The sequence below is a fragment of the Crocuta crocuta genome, unplaced genomic scaffold (genome assembly GCF_008692635.1).
Source record: "Crocuta crocuta isolate KB4526 unplaced genomic scaffold, BGI_CrCroc_1.0 scaffold125, whole genome shotgun sequence".
Taxonomy (NCBI): domain Eukaryota; kingdom Metazoa; phylum Chordata; class Mammalia; order Carnivora; family Hyaenidae; genus Crocuta; species Crocuta crocuta.
Genome location: NW_027531143.1, coordinates 2,283,069 through 2,309,996, shown reverse-complemented (window position 1 = coordinate 2,309,996; position 26,928 = coordinate 2,283,069). Strand labels below are relative to the sequence as shown.

The 26,928-nt window shown below is 37.3% G+C and overlaps 1 pseudogene; it reads left to right on the top strand.

Annotated features, from left to right (window-relative positions):
• The first annotated feature begins 4,448 nt into the window (after positions 1–4,448).
• Positions 4,449–25,448, top strand: LOC144237434 (tubulin alpha-1A chain pseudogene; annotated as a pseudogene).
• The last annotated feature ends 1,480 nt before the right edge of the window (positions 25,449–26,928 follow it).

Here is a 26,928-nt window from a genome sequence, read left to right as displayed (position 1 = left end):
AGTAGATGATCAATAAATATTTGCTAAATACCAAATGAATGAGTATATTTAATCTGTATTATGAAACTATAATCAGATATTACCTGCACCCAGTCATCTATTTAACACTGCACCTTGCCCCCAGAGGTTAAAAAAAAAAACCCAAAACTTTTAAACCTCTATTTTTATTATTCCCCAAAATTATCACCTTCTAATGTATAAGATAATTTAGTTATTATCATGTTTACCATTTACAATCTGTTTTCCTCCACAAAAATGTAAGCCTCACAAGGAAAAGGATGGCAAAGCCCAGAACTAAGTCTAGCTCTTTGTAGATGCTCGATAAATATTTGTTAAATTAAGGAATATAAACGTGCCTCATAATTTTTTAATATTAAGCATTCAAGGATACACTGTTTTTTTAATTGTGGGGTAGGTATGATGTTACTTTCTGTGAGCCTCAGTTTCCTCATCAGTATCAGACTACCTGCATTTTAAGGGAAAAAAAATGTAATGACCAAAAATAGATTCACTTACACACATATTATGGTTATTAAGGCAGAAAAGCTAGTTAGTATATTTTAAGAGATGTTCCAAAATGGCTTTTCAGTGGATTAGCCAGGGTTAGCAAAGCCTTTTACTTCTCAAAGATCCAAATTAATTGGTCTTATTATTTCAATATCTTTTCTCCTTGACTCCTTCAAAGAAATAGATATTTTGGAAGAGGCTCTGTGTTGTCAAAACTCTAATGTGAGAATATATGCTTTACCATGTGCTCAGATAGATGAATCAATTCAACATGTATTTGCTGAGAGTATACTTTATATTTGCATTATGCTAGGCATGGTAAGGTAACAAAATAAAAATGCTATTTTCAAGGAGTATTCATTATTCTTAACTGAGGCTATGAGGCACACTCACAAAACAGCCATTAAACAAGAATCTTTGTCTACCTAAATCCAGGGGTATAACAGCTAATGTGCTATAGGGAGTAGAGGTAAGCAGGGATCAGTGAGAATCAAAGTATTAAAAAAAAGGTCCCAGGGAGAAGCTATGACAAACTTTTTTTTTTAAGAATGAGATATCAGTTGTCTGCATGGGGATATGTGCACTGCCTAAACTAAAGAGTAGCACTAATAGAAGCTTTAATATTATTTATATAATCACCAACCTACCCGTGAATTTAACAGCTCCCTTTCCACCCCCTCCATGGGCTTGAACAGTTTTAAATAGTCTTCAGTAGTTTAGGTATCTGGGGTTCTTTAACTTTGTTGCAAATTCTACATTTCCTATAAGACATTCTCAAAAAAACCATAAATAGGTCAGCGGCAATAAAATTGTGTCCATCTGAAAAAAAAATTGTATCCATCTGTCGAGAGAAATTTCCACTTAATGAGAACACCAAGCTGCATCATTGACTAGGAATCCAAAATACTTGGGCAAAATCAGCATGGAATGTGTAGCCAAACTCCCCATGGTTGGGAGAGCCAACAGCAAGTTAAATAGGCTCAGCCCTCACCACTTGATATGTATACCCAAACATCTAGCACTTCAGACAGTTACACAAGAGAAACAGAGATCATTTCTGCCTCAGGGAAATGACCAAGCCTAACAAGACTGCACTGTAAATTCACACAATAACAGGTCTAGAGCCATGAGCTATTTCAGCAATTCAGAAGACTTGGTATACGTTAGACACTACCATTCTCAGCAACAACAACAAAAAAGTGTGTGTGTGTGTGTGTGTGTGTAAATGTAATCATAACTCTAATGGAAGTTGACAAATATAAGAGTAACTAGAAAGGATGTTTCAAAATGGCATAGTAAGAAGTACCTGAACCCACCTCCTCCCATAAACACAACAAATTTATAGCTATACAGGGAGCAATTTCCTCTAAAAAAGTCCTCTAAAAAAGTTCCTAATGAAAAGCACCTCCACATCAAAAGATAAAAGGGCTGCATGGAGATGGGAAGGAGAAACAGACAAAATAATCTTTAGAAAAAAGAATGAAGCAGGAGGCATCATGCTTGCTGACTTCAAAATATATTACAAGGATACAGTGTTTAAAAAATACAAATGCCTATCAACAGATAAATGGAAAAACAAAACGTGGTATATCCATACAATGGGCCATAATTTTTCCACCATTTTGTGGAAGGAAGTACTCATAAACTACAACAAGGATTGACTGCAAAACATGCCATGTGAAAGCTAAGGGGAACCAGAAACAATGGTTCACATTGCATGATTCCGTTTATATGAAATATCCTGAATAGGCAGATACATAAAGACAGTGAGAAGGTAAGTGTTTTCCAGGGCCCAAGAGGAGTAGGAAATGGGAAGTGAGTGCTATATGGCGTTTCCTTTTGGGGTGATGAAATGATATAGAACTATAGAATACAGTATTGTATGATTGCAAACATGAAGAATGTATTAAATGCCACTGGATTTCATACTTTAAAATTGTTAAAATCATGAATTTCATGTTATGTGTACTTTACCACAATAAAAAATGAATCTAAAAAATGATCTATTTATTGTAGATCACAAATAAGAAATAAGCAACTTATTAAATGAAAAATATAAGAATATACATATAAGAATATGTAGCTTACACTGAAAAAGGGAGGACGCAGCTCTTTTCACAAGTCCTAATTATTTAGATGTCCGTAGAACAGAGAATAATAGCAAGAAAAGTGAAAGGGGAAAGATGGAAGGAAAAAAGTGCATTAAGTGATGCAGTTGTGTGTTTTCCTGGATGAAACCAACCGTCTGTTAGAGCCTTTAACTAAAACAAGTATACTTCATTTTTTTTTTTTATTTGAGAAAGAGAGAGAGCAAGCACAGGGACAAGGGTCGATGGGAAGAAAGAAAATCTTAAACTCCACACAGGGCCCAATCCCAACAACCCTGGGATCACGACATAAGCCAAAATCAAGAGTCAGACACTCAACCTACGGAGCCTTCCAGGCTCCCTAAAACAAGCATACTTTAAATAACACTTATAGTTTCATTTTGCAAGTGTTTCCAGTACAAGGCGATTCGCACAACTGGAAGTTGTCAAGAAGTTGTTGGTACTTCCCAAATGCCAGCAAAAAGGAAACACTTTCCTCTTCCTCTATCAATCTATGGCATCATGCTATAGCAAAGTGAAAAAAAAGATTTAGCATTCTTGTGGCACAGCCCACCAACTATACAACCTCCTGAAGGAGTTCAGGGTGGCTCCTACCACTCTTACTCTCAACCAAAGGTGAAGAAATACTGATATGGATTCCTCAAGGATGCACTGTGTCCCATGTAGTAGGTAGTACAGTTTTTACTGAGAGAAATAACATGAGTTTTTAATTATAAATTGTGTCTTTAGCAGTTTCTGCCTCCCCTCCTTACTATATATGACCTTGAGCAAATCACTCAACCTCTCTGGATCTTCCTTCCCTCACCCATAAAATGACAATAATAGAACCTACCTTGCTTATACTATTACTGCGATAATTAGATGAATGATACACGTAAAGCATAGATAACAGTTTAACATGGCAAAGTGCAGGCAACTAAGGCCTCAGTCTTGGCATTTCATTTGGTACAAAGATGAGCAAGAGCAGGACTAGCACGAGAGGCAAGGCATTGGCCACAGCTACATAACAGGAATCAAAAGTCAGGCTATCATCCTAGCAGGTGACTAAGTGACAATCTGGTACCAGGACAAAAGACTGTCTGAAACTTGACCACCCATGATAAAGATTAGGTAAGAAGGCTGACGTCCAAAACTCATCCAAGTGCACCTTGTACCAATATTCCCCCAACCCAGACACTAGTCATAGAAACCACAAAGCACAATTTCCAAGCCACTACTAATAACTAAGAGAGAGCTCCAAAATAAGACCTAGAATTACTTCTCACTGGCTAGTAGCCTGTAGGAGGACTGAGCTAGCAGACAGCAAATAGTGGCTGCCGGGCCAAGCTACAGACAGCAGAGATTGACAAACATGTTATTACCTTCATTTTGCAAAAGCTGAAGCTAAGGCTTAGGGAAATTAACTGACTTGCGTAAGACCACACGATGGAAGTGATGGGGCCAGGAAAGGATGGGGTCAAAAATACAACGCTGCAATATCGTAATATTCAAATCTTAGAAGATTTGTTCAGCACAATGGAGGTTGTTAGTTATTTGCAACTAACCTGCAACAGCCTTAACCAATGACTATTCTTTCTGTTCATAGGGATCAGTCCAAATCCTATTCACCCTTGCTATTCACAGTGGGGCCCATGGAATAGCAACAGCATCAACCCAGAAACCTATTAAAAATGCAAAATCTCAAATCCAGCCCATACCTTCTGAGTCAGAACCTTGTTTTAACAAGATTCCTGGGTGATTTGTATGCACATTAAAGTTTAAGAAGCACTACCCCACACTTTGCTGCCTCTTTCCTTTTCATATAGGTTTCTTCATTTTACCTGAAGGAATAACATGGAGCTAGTAAATCAAGAGCAAAAGTACTTTGTATCATGGAAAAAAGAAAGAAGTTCAGAGAAGGCAAAGAACTTCAAGTTGAATAAATTTGAAGGCAGTGCATTTGAAGTGACCTTTGAAAAAAGAATAGGGTATGTAAAGGCAGTGATGGGGTACAGAGAGTTCACCTTGCACAAGGAACAGGCAAATGAAAACACCAAAGTCAGGGCCGTGCTGAACATATGGGGAAATAGCAGGTGGTTCTCTCTGACTAGAACATACGGTGCATGAAGAGCAAGGCTTGAAAAATTAGGGACAAGATAGGGAGGTTACTGGATAACTGGTATTAGGACTATTGTATAGGCAGTGCTCTATACAATTGAAGGGTTTTGAACTGAGGACTAACAGGGTCAAAACTAATTTTTTGGAAGGTTAATTTATATTAGGCTACAGAAATAGAGGCTGGGGACAAAAAAGGAATCTAAAACTCTAGTAGTAGCTGATAAAGGTAATGAGAGGCAAGACTAGGCGAGTAAAGGGGACATGGGGAGTGCAGCAGTGGGAATAAAGAGAAAATTTAAGAGATGTGGTGTGATAACCTTCAAGCTAATGCAGCTAATAGGATGGAGCTCTTCAGATTGCACACCTCCTTTAACACCTGCTTCTCAATGCCACAATGCTGTATGTAGGCAGACACTTACAGCACATCTGTCATCAAAACGTAACCATTTGAAAACCAACAGAGCCCTTGCAGAGTCCAATCTATTGTAAATGCCCACAATTTTGTACTGAATATCGCTAAATATATGCTAAATATCAGGCAATAAGTCATATGCAGCCTGAGAAACAAGATCTGAAGAATACAGTTTCAATTTTGTGACTGTCACATTGGGAAAATTCTCCTTCATAGATTTCTTCAAACAAATGACATTTAACCAGAAAGAAACACTAAAATATATATTTGCATTGAAAATTGTCCAATTTACTGCAGCAAAGTAGAAGCTCTTGTGGATGTCCAATTGCCCTTGACAAACTGCTAAAATTGAATCTTCTGAATTTACAACATTGAGGACTAGTCTGAACTCATCATGACCTCACTAAGGTTCAGGCATCTATTAGACTCAAGTAGCTGGCTTGCTCCCTCTTCTTCAGAGAAATACAATCTTAACTAATTACTACTCTTTGAAATGTTCCACTGACTCTTTTTCACTCTCCACCCCACACACACATATAATATAAAAATTCACTAAGAACAAGAATCAGGATTCCTGATTCCTGTAGCCCAGCATTATTTCGCATGGCAGTACTATCATTTGGGGTCAGATAAATCGGGAGTGGGGCTGTTCTGTACATTGCAGAATGTTTACCAATATCTGAGGCCTCAGTCCACTAGATGCCATTTTTAATCCTTTGATCCTAATCCCATCCCTGCCAGTCATGACAACCCAACATATCTCCAAATATTACAAATGTCCCTTGGTGGGGAAAATCACCCTTCATTGAGAATCACCCACTGCTCTGGGGTACATGAAACTGCAGGCACATAATTTACACTGAATAGTGTCATGAATGCAAGAGAGGCCTGGGGATTCCTTGGAAGCCTGAGAATACTGATGTGCAATTCTTTGTGTTCTTTATTTGGAGCAGCTTGACTTAATCAAACCACAGGCCTACTAAATTTACTCTCTAATGGGTAATTTCCACTCTAATGAGTTTTTCTGTGTCCCACAAAAGCGTCTAGGATTACAAGTTATCCTGGAAAATGTTCACTTTGCATTGGAAAGTGACATTTGAGTTCCATGCCATCAGAACCTAGAGTACCTAAGTAAGATATCTTTATAAGAAACATCTTTATAAAATCAGTTAAAAATCTCTTTAGCAAGGACTCTATAGTGGTAAGTAAAAACAAGAATAGAAGACTACACCCAGCATAGCAGGAATGACAGTTACCACAGGGCCAGAGAACTTGAAAAAAAAAAAATAATAAGGGAAGTACTTACTGTCCCATATGCCTTTTCATCAGATTTGATTCACATAGTCTCAAACCTAAAGAGTTTCATCCAAAGCTTTCAATGCAGTTTAGCAGGAGCCAAACCACACAACTGAAACACTTAACTTCAGAGGTAAAGTGAAACCCAGAGAAGTTTTGCCAGCTCAGGCCAGAGCCACACTTACAAAGATGGCCAGACCAGTAAGAAATCTAGCGTGGAAATGGGGTTTTCAGTATTTCTACATTTGCCGGCACTAGTTATTGGCCTTGCCAAGTCTTCAGTCACACATCAAGCCCTTGAAAACTTAGACTCTTTTGGGATTCTAGAATGGCATTCATATATTCTTTGTCTGTCATTTGGAGCCAATGAGTAAATACTGCAGCAAATCTTTCACTGTTATCTTAATGGTGATAGACTTCAGAATTTGGAAGAAACAGCTACAGATAATTTTTCTGTAAAAATTTTAGTTGCACTATTATAATGTGTTTCTCATTATATTTGTGCTAGTCAAATCATGCATAGCCCATGAAATCTCAGAAAGAGCTGCAGATAAAATAACAAGAGTTGAAACAGCGTAATGGAGTTTCATACTACCAATTGTTCATAGAACGCAGCTGCAAAAATATATAACTCTTGTCTCTCTCTGGATCAAGGTCCATATAGTAATTCTGGTAGAAAGCCTCCCTAACCTTTAAGAAGGGCCATAAGTGACAAATACTCAGACTAGAACATTCTTCTCAAAACTAGAACTATCCTAAAATTTGTATGGAATCACAAAAGACCCCGAATAGCCAAAGTAATATTGAAGAAGAAAACCAAAATGGGAGGCATCACCATCCCAGACTTTAGCCTCTACTACAAAGCTGTCATCATCAAGACAGTATGGTATTGGCACAAAAACAGACACATAGACCAATGGAATAGAATAGAGAACTCAGAATTGGACCCACAAATGTATAGTCAACTAATCTTTGACAAAGCAGGAAAGAGTATTCAATGGAATAAAGACAGCCTCTTTAACAGATGGTGCTGGGAGAACTGGACAGCAACATGCAGAATGAAACTAGATCGTTTTCTCACATCATACACAAAAATAAACTCAAAATGGATAAAGGACCTGAATGTGAGACAGGAAACCATCAAAACCCTAGAGGAGAAAGCATGAAACAACCTCCTTGACCTCAATCACAGCAATTTCTTCCTTGACACATCCCTAAAGGCAAGGGAATCAAGAGCAAAACTGAACTATTGGGACCTCATCAAGATTAAAATCTTCTGCAAGGCAAGGAAACAATCCATAAAACTATAGGCAACCAACAGAATGGGAAAAGATAGTTGCAAATGACATATCAGATAAAGGGTTCATATCCAAAATCTGTAAGGAACTCACCAAACTCCACTCCTGAGNGAGAGGGAGGAAGGCAAACCATGAGAGACTCTTGAATGCCAAGAACAAACTGAGGGCTGATGGGAGTGGGGGGGAGGGGAAGGGGGTGATGGGCATGGAGGAGGGCACTTATGGGGATGAGCACTGGGTGTTATATGGAAACCAACTTGACAATAAACTATTTAAAAAAAATAGAACAATCAAGGTAATGAACATTCCGTCACATGGACTAGGCAGATAAACAAGTGATTGGGGTAACCTCATGTGTATGTAATCACACACAGGGGGAGGCATGAAGATGTCACCACCTCAATTCCATTTGAAAAAATAAATTATGGGAGAGAGATATCAGGAACCATTTCAACAGACTGTCTTCATTGTAGGCTTACTGATTATTCAGTTGAGAAACATTTCTCAAATACCTAGTGTATCCTGCCTGGCTTTAATGAGCTTATGGTATAAAGGAGAAATAATAGGCTCATAACAATTAACTAGTAGATAAGGTATAGAATAATAAGCATTGTAAGAGATGATAGGTAGATCACAGTGGGAATTTAGGGGAGACAGAAATTGATTCCTGCTTTGGGAGTCCAAGGTGGCTTCAAAAGATCACATTTGATCTGGAACTTCAGAGCCAAACTAAAGGAAGTCTTCACAATCCCTAGTGTCAAAATATTTCCCAGAAGTACTTTTTCTAAATTCTACTATAGTTTCATTATTGATATATGTATGCCTTCCCATGAGAAGAAGGTTCCTTGAGGGCTAGAACATGTCATTTGTAATAGTTCTCTTCCTCTCATTGCTGCTCAGCACAATGCCTTATGTCTCACAGCTACTTGGTAAACATTGTAGATTTTATCTCACCTAAAAAATGAGATGTTTTGTTAGTATTGTTAATATCCATGTGATACCCTGTAGTGAAAGCTTACCCCCCCCCCTTGCTTTTTCCCTGGCCTTAGAGATCTCGGAGTCTGTCATGTGCAATTAAGAAGCAACAATTAGTGGTGCCTGGGTGGTTTAGTGGGTTGAGCATCCAACTCCCAGCTTTGGCTGAGGTCATGATCTCATGGTTCCTGAGTTTGAGCCCCAACATCTGTGCTGACAGTGTGGAACCTGCTTGGGATTCTCTCTCTCTTCCTCTCTCTCTTTTCCTCTCCCACTTGTGCCCTCTCACTCTCTGTCAAAATAAATAAACTCTTTTAAAAAAGAAGCAACAATTAGATTTAAAAGGGGACATGTTTGCCCTATACCTCCAACAAGCCTTAAAACTTACCTCACTTCTCTCCTTGACTCACTTTACCCAAGGGAGATGGAATAGCTTATCAGACTGATGAATTTGGGGAAAATTGTTCATTTTCCCTATTTCTTCTTGTAGGAAACTAGCTGTTGGCACTGGCCAGTCACTACATAGTATAGCATTGCCTGAAATGGGTGTATGGGAAAGTCTGACCAAAATTAGGATTCAAGTCTCACACTAAGCTACTTTTTCCAACTTTATTATTAATAAAGATCATCCTTTGTGTTCAGTCTATCTATTCTTAGTAGAATATAACCAACCACATGACCAGGAATTTGTGTTTGTTTTCAATAACTGTATCCCAATTTCCAGAATAGCGTCTAGTCCGTAACAGGCAGCCAATAAACATTTGACCATTTGCTGTATTAATTCACAAAACCTGGTCAAGAAAGAGAGTACTCTTCACTGCCTCCCATTAGAGGCCCCAAAACTACTTCAAATGATATGTAATAAGTGTGTATTGGAGAATAAGTGAATGATCCTCTCACCAATCACAGTGAAAATCTTACGCTGCTCATTGTATTTTAAAAGCTACATGGTTTAAGACATGAATTTCTCTCCTATATTTTAACATAATTTTATTTAGCCAAAGAGAATGTTTGATTTTGCCTATTACATTAAATAATATTGCAAGTGGTCAGTACTAAGTCTAGTTAGGACCCAGGCATACCTCCAATCTTTGGCCTGTGGAATAGATTTAACCAGGGATACTTTTTCCCTTGCTCAGCCAATCAGGTGTAGCCTTGGGTACTGCTAGAGTATAAGCTGTCCAGAGAAAAATAACATGAGCATGTTTTTAACTAACAGGAATTTTAACCCTATTATGAGATTCTAATCTAAGGGTTTCCATTTTGAACATAAGTAGCAAGAAAATAGGAACATGTACTTCTAGAACTTGACCTTCAGCAAATAATGATGTGAAAGAACCTTGTTATCTTGGTATCTTTTTGCTTTTGTATTATTTGTTATTTAAGAAAAAAATAAGAAAAATGGAGACAGAAGGAAAATTACTTTTTTCTTTTTTTCTAAGAGAAGCAAGCCTTTATTTCCTTGTTTCACAAATAAAGTTGGCTGAGTTTGTTGCTTTTACTTTTTTTCTTCTTTGGAAATGAATCATGAAATCATTTTTGGTAAATTAAGACCAAAGTAAGAATCCAAAAATGAATGTATCACCAGTGAAAAGCTTTAAGGTAATTACTCAGTGTTTTAAAGGGTTTTTACTATTTCAATTAAGATCAGCCTAATTTTATATTTAAACTAATTTAAGATCCCCCTGAGGGCAAGAGCTGTGATGTAACTGACCAAGATTCCTTAAGGTCTTAATAAACATAAAGCTGACAAGGATCTCCAAGATGAAAATAAATAGCTGTAAGTATATTTAATGCATCTAGGCATACCGTAGAATTAGATTGCCTCATAAAATAAATGATTCAAAAAGAAATGCTTTTCGGCTCAAGATGTCAAGGTATTCCCATTTGTTTTTGGTTATTTCCTATAATAAAGCATTTTAAATCAATCATTTGTCTTCTCAATATGTTCTTTGAGAGTCAAAGTAAGTAGCCAACCATTTTCACCATATTTGTAATTTATTTAAATTACAGTAGTAGATATGAGAAAAGATAAAAGAAAGGGGGGGGAAATAGAGTTGATTGTAGGGACTAAACAAATACAAGGCAAAAATGACCATCAGAGTTTAAGAAATGAAGACAAAGCAGTAAATAGGAAACAACAAAATTAGAATCTGAAGTTGGCCAAAGAGGAAAGCATAGTAAGCAAAATGTGGTCAATAACTCCTAGAATGGTGAGTTGACCTGAGAGGAATTTTTCCTACCCCTTACCTCTGTCCCTATATTTCTACAACAGTAAAAGCAGTAGCATTCTTTGGGGAGAGTAGTGTTAATCAAACTGCAGCAAAAATCATTTATGGATACATAAGTCTACTGTAACTAGATGTATTCTTCCTGCTCATTTATTCCTTCACATGACTCTCCCCTTCTACTACATTTGATCCCAAGACTCTTATAGTGCTTAATAATGACAGAAATAGGGGGTGGCTTTGGAATTAATGGAATAAAAAGATGACCACAAATACTTTGACCCTCCTCCAAAAGAGAGGTGGGGGCTGTTTCCTTGAATGTGGGCAGGCTCTGTATCAACTTTGATCAATAGATTGTGGAAGTAAATCTATGATCATTTCTGGGGTCAGACTATAATAGACCAGCAGTTCTATTTCCTGTCTCTTCTAATTACTGTTCTTGGAAGCCAGATACAATGCTTTGAGAAAACCCAAGCATCCCAAGGAAAAGATCCAAGTGAAAAGGAAACAAGGCCCTCAGACTTGTTTCCCATCTAAGCTATTAGCCAACAGTCAGCACCAGCTTCTTGGCCATGTGAATCCTGTAGCCACAGTCAAACTACTCCTGTTGACATCATGTGGAAGAAAGAAAAATAAATCTCTACCAACCCCTGCTCAAATTGCAAATTTGTAAGCAAAATGAATAATGTTACTTTAAGCCACTAGCTTTGGGTATGGTTTATTACACAGCAGTAAATAACTAGAAAGGCCCTTTAACAGAGTAAGTAAATTTCATGTTAACAAAGCATTTCTGAAAGTAGATAAAGGCTGAAAGAGGGAGGACATTTTAGTATCTTGATGAAGCAAAGAAATTCTCTCTCTCATCTTTAAGGTTCCGTCCTTCGAACTTTTGTTTTAATTTTGTGAAAGACAAAAAGAAAATAGCCTTCAATCAGAACCTTCTGTCCTTGATTACATGTGGTTCATTGACTCACATGGTTCTTTGAAACCTCAAAACATTAGAAACAATGACTAAGCTAAGCAAGGAAAGAGAGGCTCACATGTACTAGTCAATTTATAGCTGCAGTCTTTAGAAAAGTCTTACTGACAGAGACATTCTATTAAAGGGTGTTTAACATGACCTCATTTCAAGTCTAAATAGGTAGTCAAAGAAATTTCTATGACCAACTACCTACACATTTGTGCACGGCCCACTTTGAATTCCTTATTAGTTATCAATTTGAAAATTAGCAGCAGCATGACAAGAATTAAGCTAATCCTGTAAACTTATTCAACAGTTTGTTTGGCTTCTGCATGTAGAAACACTTACCTCTTTGCCCACATCACTTGCCTCTTTGCATTGTAAGCTTCCTTATGCTATTTCCCATACTGCTCTGCAACATATACTTATCTGTCTCCCACACTGGTCTGCCCATGCTTAGGGAGAAAGAGCCAGGCCTCACTATATGTTTGGCATATAGTGGTGCCCAATACAAGTTTGTAAGTGAACTATTTAGTGATATAAATATGTGTATTTAAACATAGCCTGACACCGCATAAACAGCCATCTCCTGGAGGAGAAATAGGAGAGCAGTTTTCAAGATCTTTTCAAGGGATTCTTTCTAAACATAAACATGAATATATCCTTGATTTAATGCCTTTGGGTTGTGCTTTGATATTCAGTTTTATGACTATGACCAAAGTGCAATATTTACTTTGGGTAATATTTAATTTTTAAAAATTGGGGCAACTTCATTTCTAGCAGAGCCAAAGGAAGAACTAGACATGTAGAAAGTTTAGACAGAAGATCTACATTTAATGAGTTCTTGGCTTCTGTTTAACTTCATCACCTTTCATAGGTAATAATGCTCATTGGCCCCAAGTGTGGGAACAGTAAAATTTTAGAACATTTTTCAATGGAAGAAAATTATATTTCTAAAAGGGTGACTCCCCCTTCTTTTTAGAAGTCTGAATTTTCATTTCTTTTCATTTAATTTTCTGCTTTAAGTCATGACTTTTTAAAAACTGTAAACATATTTTCTCTATCTTTGTTATTTGTAGCAGATGAGCAAAGTAGGCAGAAAATCAATAAGGAAACCATAGCTTTGAATAACACGTTGAACCAGATGGACTTAACAGATATTTTCAGAGCTTTTCATCCTAAAGCAGCAGAATACACATTCTTCTCGAGTGCACATGGAACATTCTCCAAAACAGATGACATACTGGGTCACAAAACATCCCTCAACAAGTATAAAACAATTGAGATCATATCATGCTTTTTTTTTTTTCAGATCAAAACGCTATGAAACTTGAAATCAACCACAAGAAAAAATTTAGAAAGCCCCCAAATACATAAAGGTTAAAGAACATCCTACTAAATAATGAAAGGACCAACTAGGAAATTGAAGAAGAAATTTAAAAATATATATGGAAGCAAATGAAAATGAAAACACAATAGTCTATGCCACTTTGGGATGCAGCAAAGGCAGTCCTAAAAGGAAAATACATTGCAATTCAGGCCTATCAAAGAGGCAAGAAATATCCCAAATACACAACCTAACCTTACAAGTAAAGGAGCTATAAAAGCAGCAGCAAAGAAAGCCCAAAGCCAGCAGAAGAGAAATAATAAAGATTAGAGAAAAAATAAACAATATAGAATCAAAAAAAGTAGAACTAATCAATGAATCTAAGAGCTGGTTTGTTTGTTTGGTTTTTTTTTGAAAGATGGGCCATAAACAAAATTGATAAACCCATGGCCAGACTTCTCACAAAGAAAAGAGAGAAGACCTAACTATATAAAATCACAAATGAAAGAGAGGAGATCACAACCAACACCACAGAAATACAACCAATTATTAGAGAATACTATGAAAAGTTATATGCCAAAAAACTAGACAATTTAGAAGAAATGGACAAATTCCTAGACACTCATACACTACCAAAACTCAAACAGGAAGAAATACAAATTTTGAACAGACCCGTAACCAGTGAAGAAATTAAACCAGTTATCAAAACTCTCCCAACAAATAAGAGTCCTGGGCAAGAGAGCTTCCCAGGGGAATTCTACCAGACATTTAAAGCAGAGTTAATATTCATTCTTCTCAAGCTGTTCCAAAAACTAGAAACAGAAGGAAAGCTTTAGACTCATTCTACAGAGCAGGCATTATGTTGATTCCCAAAGCACACAAAGAGCCCACTAAAAAGGAGAATTACAGGCCAATATCCCTGATGAATCTGGATACAAAAATTCTCAACAAGACACTGGGCAAATTGAATTCAACAGTATACTAAAAGAATTATTCACCATGATCAAGTGGGATTCATTCCTGGGCTGCAGGGCTTGTTCAATAGTCACAAATCAAACAACGTGATACATTACATTAATAGACAAAAGGATAAGAACCATATGATACTGTCAAAAAATGCAGAAAAGACATTTGACAAAATACAGTATCCTTTCTTGATAAAAACCCTCAAGAAAGTCATGATAGAAGGCACATAACTTAACATCATAAAAGCCATATATGAAAGCCCCACAATTAATATCATCCTCAGTGGGGAAAAACGGAGGGCTTTCCCTCTGAGATCAGGAACATGACAGGGATGTCCACTCTTACCACTGTTCAACACAATGTTGGAAGTCCTAGCCTCAGCAATCAGACAACAAAACAAAATAAAATGCATCTAAATTGGCAAAGAAGAAGTCAAACTTTCTTTTTTTTTATTTTTAATGTTTATTTTTGAGAGAAACAGAGACATAGCATGAGCAGGGGAAAGGCAGAGAAAGGAAGACACAGCATCTGAAGCATGCTCTGTGCTGACAGAGCCTGACATGGGACTGGAACTCACAGATCACGAGATCATGATCTGAGCTGAAGTTGGACGCTCAACCAGCTGAGCCACCCAGGTGTCCCAGAAGAAGTCAAACTTTCACTCTTAGCAGATGACAAAATACTCTATGGAAAGCCCTAAATACTTCACCAAAAAAACTGCTAGAGCTGATACATGAATTCAGCAAAGTCACAGGATATAAAATCAATGTACAGAAGTCAGTTGCATTTTTATACACCAATAATGAAGCAACAAAAGAGATATCAGGGAATTGATCCCATTTATAATTGCATCAAAAGCCATAAAATACCTAGGAATAAACCTAACCAAAGAGGTGAAAGATCTGTACACTGAAAACTACAGAAAGCTTACAAAAGAAATTGAAGAAGACACACAAAAAAAGAAAAAACTTTCAATGCTCGTGGATTAGAAGAGCAAAATATTGTTAAAATGTCAATACCACCCAAAACAATCTACACATTCAATTCAATCCCTATCAAAATAGTCCCAGCATTCATCATAGAGCTAGAGCAAACAATCCTCAAATTTGTATGGAACCAGAAAAGACCCCCAAACACCCAAGGTAATGTTGAAAAAGAAAACCAAAGCTGGAGGTATAATCCCAGACTTTGTAATACAAAGCTGTAATCATCAAGACAGTATTGTATTGGCACAAAAACAGACACATAGTCCAATGGAATGGAATAGAGAACCCAGAAATGGGCCCACAAATATATCGCCAATTAATCTTCAACAAAGCAGGAAAGAGTATACAATGGAAAAAAGACAGTCTCTTCAACAAATGGTACTGGGAGAACTGGCCAGCACATGCAGAAGAATGAAACTGGACCACGTTCTTATACCATACACAAAAATAGATTCAAAAATGGACGAAAGACCTAAATGTGAGACAGGAAACCATCAAAATCCTACAGGAGAAAACAGGCAGCAACCTCTTAGGCCTCAGCCATAGCAAGTTCTTACTTGATATGTCTCTGAAGGCAAGGGAATTGAAAGCAAAAATGAACTATTGGGACCTCATCAAGATAAAAGGCTTCTGCACAGAAAAGCAAACAATCAACAAAACTAAAAGGCAACTGATGGAATGGGAGAAGATACTGGCAAATGGCATTCAGATAGAGAGCTAGTATCAAAAATCTATAAAGAACTTGCCAAACTCAACACCCAAAACACAAATAATCCAGTGAAGAAATGGGCAGAAGACATGAATAGACACTTTTCCAAAGAAGATATCCAGATGGCTAACAGATACATTAAAAGATGTTCAACATCGCTCATCATCAGGGAAATACAATCAAAACCACAATAGAATACCACCTCACACTGGTCAGAGTGGGTTAAGTTAACAACTCAGGAAATAACAGATGTTGGAGAGGATGTAGAGTTGGTGGGAATGAAAATTGTGTAGCCACTCTGGAAAACAGTGTGAAGGTTCCACAAAAAATTAAAAATAAAACTCCCTATGACCCAGCAGTTGAACTGCTAGGAATTTGTCCAAAGGATACAGGAATGTTCATTCAAATGGGCACATGAACCCCAATGTTTATAGCAGTGCTATCAACAGTAGCCAAATTACGGAAAGAGCCTGAAGTGTCCATCAACTGACAAATGGATTAAGAAGATGTGGTATATACAAGCGCCTGGGTGGCTCAGTTGGTTAAGTGTCTGACTCTCAACTTTGGCTCAAGTCATGATCTCATGGTTCATGAAATCAGGTCCTGCATCCAGCTCTGTGCTGATAGTGTGGAGCCTGCCTGGGATTCTCTCTCTCCTCCTCTCGCTGACCCTTCCTTGCCTTTACTCTCCCTCTCTCTTTCAAAATAAACTTTAAAAAAAAGATGTAATACACACACATATAATGGAATACTACCTGGCGATGAGAAAGAATGAAATCTTGCCATTTGCAACAACATGGATGGAACTGGAAGGTATTATGCTAAGTGAAATAAGTCAGAGAAAGACAGATATCACATGATTTCATTCATCTGTGGAATTTGAGAAGCTTAACAGATGATCATAGAGGAAAGGAAGGAAAAATCAGATATAAACAGAGAGAGAGGCAAATCGTAAGAGATTCGTAAAATACAGACAAAAAACTGAGGGTTAATGTGGGTGGGGAAGTAGGGGGTGGGGGGATTGTGATGGGCAATAAGAAGAGCACTTGTTGGAATGAGCACTGGGTGTTATATGTAAGTGATAAATCACTGGATTCAACTGAAGCCAAGACTACACTGTATGTTAGCTAACTTGAGAATTAAAAAAAAAAAAAAGGCTAAGAAAAAATAGTGCAAATAAAAAGAGAGAGAGAGAATGAATCATGAAAAGGGAGAACTTTTGTTCTCTCATGTAAGTAAAGAACATGTACATGAGTTTCATGACTCCATTTTGTCCCTGATCCAGCCAGAGCTGCTGCTTCTTGAGGGCAGGGAAGGAATACCTTGAGCTCCCCTCAGAACAGAGATGACTAACCATTTTTGTCTCTGTAGGTTGTGATATTGTCTCCGAGAGTACTGCAATTGAGAATCATTATGACCTTTCTATATCCACGCCAACCAAGACTCTGTGAAATTTTACTTGTTTATAGTTTGTGTTATTGAAACAGCAAGTTTCCTTTTTATTTTCAGATGCAAACTTATGTACTTCTATTTACTAGATGTACGTTTTCAAGCTATACACACATCTCACCAGAGTCTAATATTATAGTTTCATGATTGAGAATCACTGTTCAGAAAGATAGAGTGAATAATCAGCATTTATAACTTTAAAATATATTACTTCATAAATTTGCCTTAAAGCTTTAGAGACTTGATGCTACAGAATGAGATTATATTAAGAATTCAAGTTTTTCTGTTAACCTAAAATTGCCAAAAATATCTTAATAAGTCCATGGCATCCCTGTTTTGGATTTTATTATAAATAAATTTAATTTCCCATATATAGTGAGTCTAATAATGCTGACATCTATTGAATGCTTATCAGTACCAGGCACTGAGCCAAGGGCTTTCATCTAAAAGTAGTGATGGGGTTCTTTCTTTTCCTTACTCACAACAACAAGTCCATTAACAAGTTGTGTTGGCTCTACTTACAACATATGAACAACAAATGAACAGAGTCAGCTCATTTCTCTCCATCTCCACTGTCAGCACTCAAGACCCAACCACCATCCATTCCTTCTTAGATCGTTGCAATAATCTCCTAACTACCCTTTCTGCTTCCATACATGGTGCCCTCCAGTTCATTCTCTAGAGTACATTTTAATACTATAAATCAGTAGTATGCCATGTATATCACCCCCAATCCTCCTGCATGTACAAAACCCATTCACACTCTCAAATGGCTAAGTACACAGCATGTAGAATAAAATCCAAACCTTCCCTGGCTTAGAAGGCCCTAATTAACCTAGCTCTCACCTGCTTGTCCAACTTCATTTCATGCCACATTCCTTCTTGCCAGTTACCCAACCACAGTTAATTTTGTTTTCCTTGAACACATCAAGTTCTTTCTATCTTCTAGCTTTTGCCCACCAGTTCTCTCTCCCAGCAGTGCTTTCCTCACTCATCTTTTGACATTTGGCTCCTTCTTACCATCCAGCTTTCAGCTCAAACACCACCTCCTCAGAGAGGCCATCCTTGTAGAGTGGCCAGATTTACCAAAAATGCAGATATCCAAAGTTAAGTTGAATTTCAGATAAACAATAAATAGTATTTAGTATAAGTATATCCTGTGCAATATTGTGGAAATACTTATACATTTTAAAAATTCATTTTTATCTGAAATCCAGCTTTAACTGGGAGTACTGTATTTTATTTGGCAACCCAACTTCCTTCCAATCAAAAGTATCCCCATGCAACACCAGGCACTCTCCATTCAATCCTCTGGTTTCATACTCCCAATTCACTGCTACCTAATACCATTTTTTATTTCTTGTTTGTTTCCCCTATAAACTGTTTGAATTGATATCAAGTTTAAGCTCACTATAATCATCCAATATCTATCTATCACACATATTGTTGTCTAAGTCTTGCTTAAGTTTGGGTGCAGATTTAATATATAGAATGGGGGCACCTGGATGGTTCAGTCGGTTAAGTGTCTGACTTTGTCTCAGGTCATGATCTCATGGTTCATGGGTTCAAGCCCCACATCAGGCTCTGTGCTGACAGCTAGCTCAGAGCCTGGAGCCTGCTTCATATTCTATGTCTCCCTCTGTCTCTCTCTCTCTGACCCTCCCGTGCTCACGCTGTCTCTCTCTCTCTCTCTCAGAAATAAATAAAACATTAAAATTTGTAAATAATAATATATGGAATGATCTTGATATATGACTCTGAAAATGTAAAACATCATGATTTTTAGGGTATTGTTTTAAAACCTTTGATATGTTTCTATGTTATCAAGTCTACACATTAATTATAAAGCTCCTTTTTAATTTTTTAAATATTTGTTTATTTTTGAGAGATACAGAGTGCGAGCAAGGAAGGGGCAGAGAGAGAGGGAGACACAGTATCTGAAGCAAGCTTCAGGCTCTAAGCTGTCAGCACAGAGCCCAAGGTAGGGCTCAAACCCACAAAATGTGAGATCATGAGCTCAGCCAAAACTGGATGCTTAACCGACTCAGCCATCCAGGCATCCCAACTATAAAACTGTTAAAAGTTACCTGAATATTGACCAACAAATGAGTGAGTAACTTTATTTTAATGATATAAATAATTTTATCAATTTCTTGATATTTAGTAGAAAAAGTATATGGCATAAAGGTTATCTTCAGGGGAACTGATATAAAAGAAATGAGAAGCAATATAGTCAGAATTGAATAGTCTTTTTTTTTCTCAATAGTTTATTGTCAAGTTGGTTTCCATACAACACCCAGTGCTCATCCCAACAAGTGCCCTCCTCCATGCCCATCACCACTCTTCTCCTCTCCCCCACCCCCATCAGCAGTCAGTTTGTTCTCAGCATTCAAGAGTCTTTTAAAAGCATCTAAGTGATAAATAATTGAACCACGTAGTATGCTTACACTCAAGTATCTATTCAGTCATTTCCAGACTGTCAGTTCTCCTGAATTCCTATTCTGTTATTCTGAAAACATATGAAAAATATATCCAAATAATTCTAACTGCATGGCAGAAATAAAAGAGCTACTATTTCTTTCGTGAAATCTAATGATGAAAGCAGAGATTGAAGGAAAAAATATATAAAATAAATGAATAAAATTCTAGTGTCAAAAAAGTGTGCAAAGAAGTTATGTAAAACAGGAAGTTTCCTCTGATAAATTAGGTAACTTTTTGATGAAACAACCTCAGAGATGTTCATCATAGCAAAAATGCAGGGAATTAGGCAGTTTTACTTGCAGTCAGATTTCAGTTCAAAACTATAAAGTGAGATTGGCAGGTTTCACTGTTTGAAGGGTCACTTCAGAAATATTGTGGGGCACTCCAAAAACAATTTGCCCAAGCCCTCTAAAGCTTTAGCACACACTCACCAAGACCATGCCTATTTGTAGACTGCCCCCCCAAAAGCTATTTTTCAAACAAAATATTTTTCCTGACTTTCATAAATGCCAGTTTATAATCATTAAATTGTGTTGGCAATAGCAATCATTAGGATGAGTGTAAAGGCACAAATATCATTTTTTATTATGTCTTTTCACATAAAAATGCATTTTAGTGTAGCTGTTGTTTTATTTCACAATAAGGGAATATAGGATAATGAGCCTATAAAAGTGTTCTAAAGTTCTTTTTGATTGGATGTGTCTATGTGTGTGCATGGGTATATGTGTGTGTGCCTAGGAGAAGGATCTTTGAAAATAACTTTATTAGAAAGTGGATCAAGAATTCAAATGACTTAACAATCATATCATCTTATTCCTAAGGGTCACTTATCAGTAGTAAACAATTTAATTTAAAGGCCAGTATGATGCTAACTATAAAAAAATCTTTTTAGTGTATAACTCTTACAATTTGTTTTCATCCACAAGAAGTCAAAATGGTAGAATAGTTACCATCAAGAACTCTTGGGGTATAGCATGGGTTCAAATTCTGGATCCATCACTTACAATCCCTAAGATGTTGGGCAAGTTTCTAAACTTCTCTAAGCCTCAGTTACATCATTCTTAGAACATAGGTCTTTACCATATCTATAAATGTGATCTATACATCGGATTGTGTTAAATGAGGCATCGTATGTTAAGTATTACACAGTACCCACCCCACACCAAGCCCTCACTAAATTTTATTGTGTTTCCTTATTATTGTTAAGGAAAGTCTCCATTATCAGCTCAATAGACACTATTAAATTTACCATTTGTAAAAATAAAGCAAAATAAATAATAAATTTGACCAGAACTTTCAGATTCATCAGTATATTTTGATCACTTAATAAATACCAAACACTACCATACTTAGCAATTTTGTATGTAGCTTTCTTTGTAATAATATATGATTAAAACAAATCTTCATACCTTATTCAAATATGGCAGGAGTAACTTGAATCAAGAGAAGACAAGTAACATACCTAAGGTCAGAGAAATAGGTAGTAGTACAACTGGAACTACTTCTTACACCTTCAATTTCAATCGTAATTAATAATCAATAATAAATTTTACATATAATAAAACTTTCAAAATAGAAAAGCATATAATACACAATTTCACATTTGCCTCCATTCAACAAGATAATATGCTTAATTAACAAAATATAAAGACTTTGTAATCATGAAGAAAGGGGCACTATATTATGAATAAAGCTTGTACTGAAAGCTAAAAACCCAGCATCTAAACATGGCATTGTGACAATATAAACTTGGTCAAATCATCTCCTTGGACCCAGTGTCCTAATTTGTGAAATTAAGACATTCAATTACATACATTCTCAGGTTGTTTCCAGATCTGATTCTAGGCCATTAACTAGAATTTGCAAGATGGAGCAGAACATCAGTGATTGGATTTCAACCTAAGCACACCATCACCATTGGCTTAGCTCCATTACCCAATCAAGAGCAATGAACAATGTGAGGTCTGGAGTCTGGAAATATGACAATGCTCTGTAACTGATAGTCTTGCTCTCCAATTCCTGGTGATGCCTCTTTTCCAATCGATCACAAAGGTGGTCATTCTCATGTGTGCCTCCCTCCTCATTCATAGCCATGCATACCTTTTCACATACCAATAGCCATCATTAAAACACTTTTTGGGAAATCAGACAACTGAGTGTCAACATCAAGCTCTGGCCTAGTTCTGAGCTGCATCTGAGTGAGCTGCCTTTGAGCATTTACCAAAATTCATCTCCTTTGAAAATGTTGCCTACTCAAGACCCAACCAAAAGACATCATCTGAAGTTTTTCCTTTCACTGCCAAGTTCTAACTACCACCAAATTTTGTGCAAGGGATTTGAATTTGGCTTTGTCATCATCCTTGTGCTGGCAGCACTTAAATAAGTTCTGTGGGTATCCATTTCCTGGAATCATAAAGTCCCACTTCGAAGCACATGAGGCCTTATTATTAGTCTCACTGGAGCATGTTCTAATGCAGAAGAATCCAAAATTCAAATGCCATGAGCCATATTCATTTCATTATTTTACCTAAATATTAAAGCTTCCATCATCCACAAATAGTATCTTTTTGGCTTAAAAAATAACAATAAATAAATAAAACCTTCAGCCCTACTATTCATATTTTTGTTAGTTATGAAATCCTATTTCTCTCCCTTCCTTCTCTGGACCTTTTGTATTCCATCCTGTATTATGTTCCTAGAGCTGCTGTAACAAGTGTCACAAACTGGGAGGCTTAACACAAACAGAAATTTATTATATCACAATTCTGGAGTCTAGAAATCTGAAACCAAAGTGTCAACAGGGCCATGCTCTCTCTCAAGGCTCTATGGGATGATCTTTCTCTCTTCCAGCTTCTACAAGTCTGAGGCATTCCTTGGCGTGAGCATAACTCCAAACCAGTCCATGAACTCCTAAGGGAGAGGGTCTGCAAGGATTATAACAGTAGAACAGATGAGGACTAGAGAAATCTGATAGAATTGTCTCCCACTTCTTAGAAAATTGAGCAGGCTTGAGCCCTAATCTAACCACTCTGTGCTCTTTGAATAAGGGTCCCTCTCCCTCACCAAACAACTAACCAATCTTAAGGGGCTGTGACATTATACCATCTGGTTACATAATGACAATGACAATCCTAGTAATAATATCTTTTAGTGAATGCTTCCTGTGTATTAGACATTTGTTAAGTCTTGTGCTATATACATTACTTCATTCAGTCCTCATAAGTGATCTTTAACCCTCAAATTGTAATGACTCCTGTCCATTCCTCCCTGCACAAAAACAGGAAGGGAATGCACTCCTAGCTTTTTTTTTATTCTTCCATTCACAGTGATGCTGCGATTTTGTATCTGGACCTCCACCCCCATAAATAAATGGTGGTGTCCGTTGTACAGGGAACAACCATGAGAGATGAGACATATACCCCTCAGTGCTCTCAGGAGGCTAATATAACAAGCAGTGATCTTTCTCAGTCGTTATGAATTTAATTTTTAAGGGTATCAAAGTGGATGTGTTCTTGCATCACTGGGTGAGTAATTGTCTAACCCATTCTTTAAAACTTGCTTCTCCCATTCAGAAGAACTTTGTAGAATTCTTCATTGTGTTGAGCTGAAACCTGCCACCTTATGAGGTCCACTATTGGACCTAATTCTACATTCACCACATGATAGCTCTTCAAATGTTTGAGAGCAACTCTCATGTTTCCTGTAAGTCTCTTCTCATGTTCTTTCAGCCATCATCCTGATGTATTGGTTTCCAGTTCCCCCATGCTGGTCATGCATCTCTCACTGTGCGTCAGTCTCTCTCTGTTTGTGTTCAATAGTTGGCACCACAACACATCATGTACAATTTGACCAATATTATGTAGTAATGGCTACTGTTTCCCTCATTCTTCCTAATGCAACAATGAATAGAGTTAGTTTTCTTGGTGACCACATACTGATTTACACTGAAGTTACTGACATCTTTTTTTTTTTTAAGATTTTATATTTAAGTAATCTCTGCACCCAATGTGGGGCTCAAACTCACAACCCTGAGATCAAGCATTGTACATTCTACTGCCAGCCAGGCACCCCTGAATTTACTGACATCTTCTAAATAATTTTTAGATGCGCTTCTTAATCATAATTCCTCAATCTAACAGTGACACAAATTATTTAGTAAAAAAAAAACCTACTAATTTAGATTTATTTTCATAAAACTTTATCTTAGTAGATTTTGCTTATATTTTTATGTTATTTCACACAATATATTCCCACTACTTATATAATACTAGTTCAAGCAACTTCTCTTCTATTAACCACCTAAGTCACACTGTAAGAAGCAACAACTTCACCTCTTCCTCTCTGCCATCTGCTCAGCAGCTGCAAAGCAGCAACCTTGCATGAGTGCATCTCCATCCACAGTGGCTGAGCTGGTGTCCAGATTGGCAATGCCTGCTGGGAGTCTATTGCCTAGAACACAGCATTCAGCCTGATGGCCTGATGCCAAGTGACAAAACCATTGGGGAAGGAAATGACTCTTTCAGCACCTTCTCCAGTGAGAAGGGTGCTGGCAAGCATGTGCCCACAGCAGTGTTTATAGACCTGGAGCCCACAGTCATTGATGAAGTTTGCAATGGCACCAACTGTCAGCTTTTTTACCCTGAGCATCTCATCACAGGCAAGGAAATGCTGCCAATAATTATGCCCAAGGGCACTAGAACATTGGCTGATCACGACACAGGTCTCCAGGGTTTCTTGGGTTTCCACAGCTTTGGAGGGGGAGCTTGGGAGGTTCACCTCTCTGCTGATGGAATATCTCTCAGTTGATTATGGCAAGAAGTCCAAGCTGGAGTTCTCCATTTACCCAGCCTCCCAGGTTTCCACAGCTGTATTTGAGCCCTACAACTCTATCCTCACTACCCACACCACCCTGTAGCACTCTGATTGTGCCTTAATAGTAGACAACAAGGCCATCTATGACATTTGTCATAGAAACCTCGATATTGAATCTATACTAACTTAAGTTGGTTGATAGGCCAAAATGTGTTCCCCATCACTGCTTCTCTCAGATTTGATGGAGCCATAAATATTGATCTGACAGAATTCCAGACCAACCCTGTACCCTAGCCCCACATTCACTTCCATCTGGCCTCATATGCCCTTGTCATCCCTGCTGAGAAAGCATACATGAACAGCTTTCTGTAGCAGAGATCACCAATGCATGCTTTGAGCCAGCCAACCAGATTGTGAAATGTGACCTTTGCCATGGTAAACACATTGTTTGCTGCTGGTTGTATCGTGGCAATGTGGTTCCCAAAGATATCAATGTTGTCATTGCCACTGTTAACACCAAGTGTATCATCTAGTTTGTGGACTGGTGCCCCACTGGCTTCAAAGTTGTTATTAATTACCAGCCTCCCACTGTGATGCCTGGTGGAGATCTGGACAAAGTACAGCGAGCTGTGTACATGCTAGCAACACCACAGCCATTGCTCTGGCCTGGACTCACCTAGACCACAAGTTTGACCTGATACATGCCAAATGTGCCTTTGTTCACTGATATTTAGGTGAGGGCATGGGAGATGGAGAGTTTTTCTGAGGCCCATGAGAATATGGTTGCCCTTGAAAAGGATTATGAGGAGGTTAGTATGGATTCTGCTGAAAGATAGGGTGAAGAAGAGAGGAATATGAAAGTTTAAAATGTCACAAACATGCTGTTTTTACAGGGAAGTTCATTCTGTTTTGAACATTGAAAAGCTGTGCTCTGATCAGTTAATTTGTATGTAGCAGTGTATACTCTCATTCATATACAATTACTGACGTATGCTTTAAAACACAATGCTTTGTTACATACAGACTCAACCCATCCATTTCTCTGATGGATTTGAATAAAGTATTTCTTGTCTTGGGGCGCCTGGGTGGCTTAGTCGGTTAAGCGACCAACTTTCGCNTGGGCTCTGTGCTGACTGCCAGCAGAGAGCCTGGAGCCTGTTTCAGAGTCCGTGACTCACTCTCTCTCTGACCCTCCCCTGCTCACGCTGTCTCTCTCTCTCTCTCCTAGAAATAAATAAAAACATTTTTAAAAAAGTATTTCTTGTCTTAAATGAAAAATAATAATTAACAATAATATTAATCCAATAAGTATCAAATACCTATTCTAAAGTCACTGATGAAAGTTGAACAATTTAAAACCAGTAAAAGAATTTTGTCACTATTTCCCTCAGGCTCATATTAATCCATAAATAACTAGTTTGGGGAATACTCCATCAATTATACATTTATCTAATTGAATATCCAACTCACATTTCTCCATCATGTCTATAAGAATGTTGTGAGAAACATGCCCTTTCTTTATTCTAATTTTTAATAAAAGAAAGCATTAATGTAACCCAGAAATGAGCTGTTTTTAGTGAACCCACACGGGTTCCTAGTGATCACAGAAAACATTCTTTTAATAACACATTCTAAAATTTTTCCTGAACTAACCTTTTCAGTATAACATCTGCAAAATCTCTCTCTGCCTCTTTTTGAACATCAAAACCATGTTTGCTCATTGCCACTCTATCTTCTCTAGTTCTTCCAAAACTATTCAGAAAAAAACAAGAATTATGGGGTTATCTAGTTTCTTTTACTGGTTGTCACTGAATGCTAAGGTCTGATTCATCAAGGCAAAAGAACAAGAATTTACTTAACTGATTTCTTCATTCTTCCTGAAAATCTGTTTTCTCTCTCTACTATATACTTTGTTTTCTAGTCCAACTTTTGCTTTTCTTCACAAAAATGTTAAAAGCAAAAAGATAGTTGATAACTTCTGCTTTCTATAACATCCACAAGCATCATACTTCAGTAGATGGATATTCACCAAAAAAATGGGAGGAAAGTAGGTCTTCCTAAGCATAGAGAAAGTGAACTGCACACTTAAAACTCAGAATCTCTGTACATTAGAAAATGCCATATAAACAAAACTTTCAAGAAAAGGACAAACTGTCAAACATTTGCAAATCAATATCTTCATAAATATTCATAGCTTCATATACAAAATGTTTTCACAATTCAAGTGGAAAACTATATAAAATTCATGACAAAGACAGAAGAAAAAAAAAAGGAACAGTCAATAAACCTGTACAAAGATGTTCATCCTTATTAGTA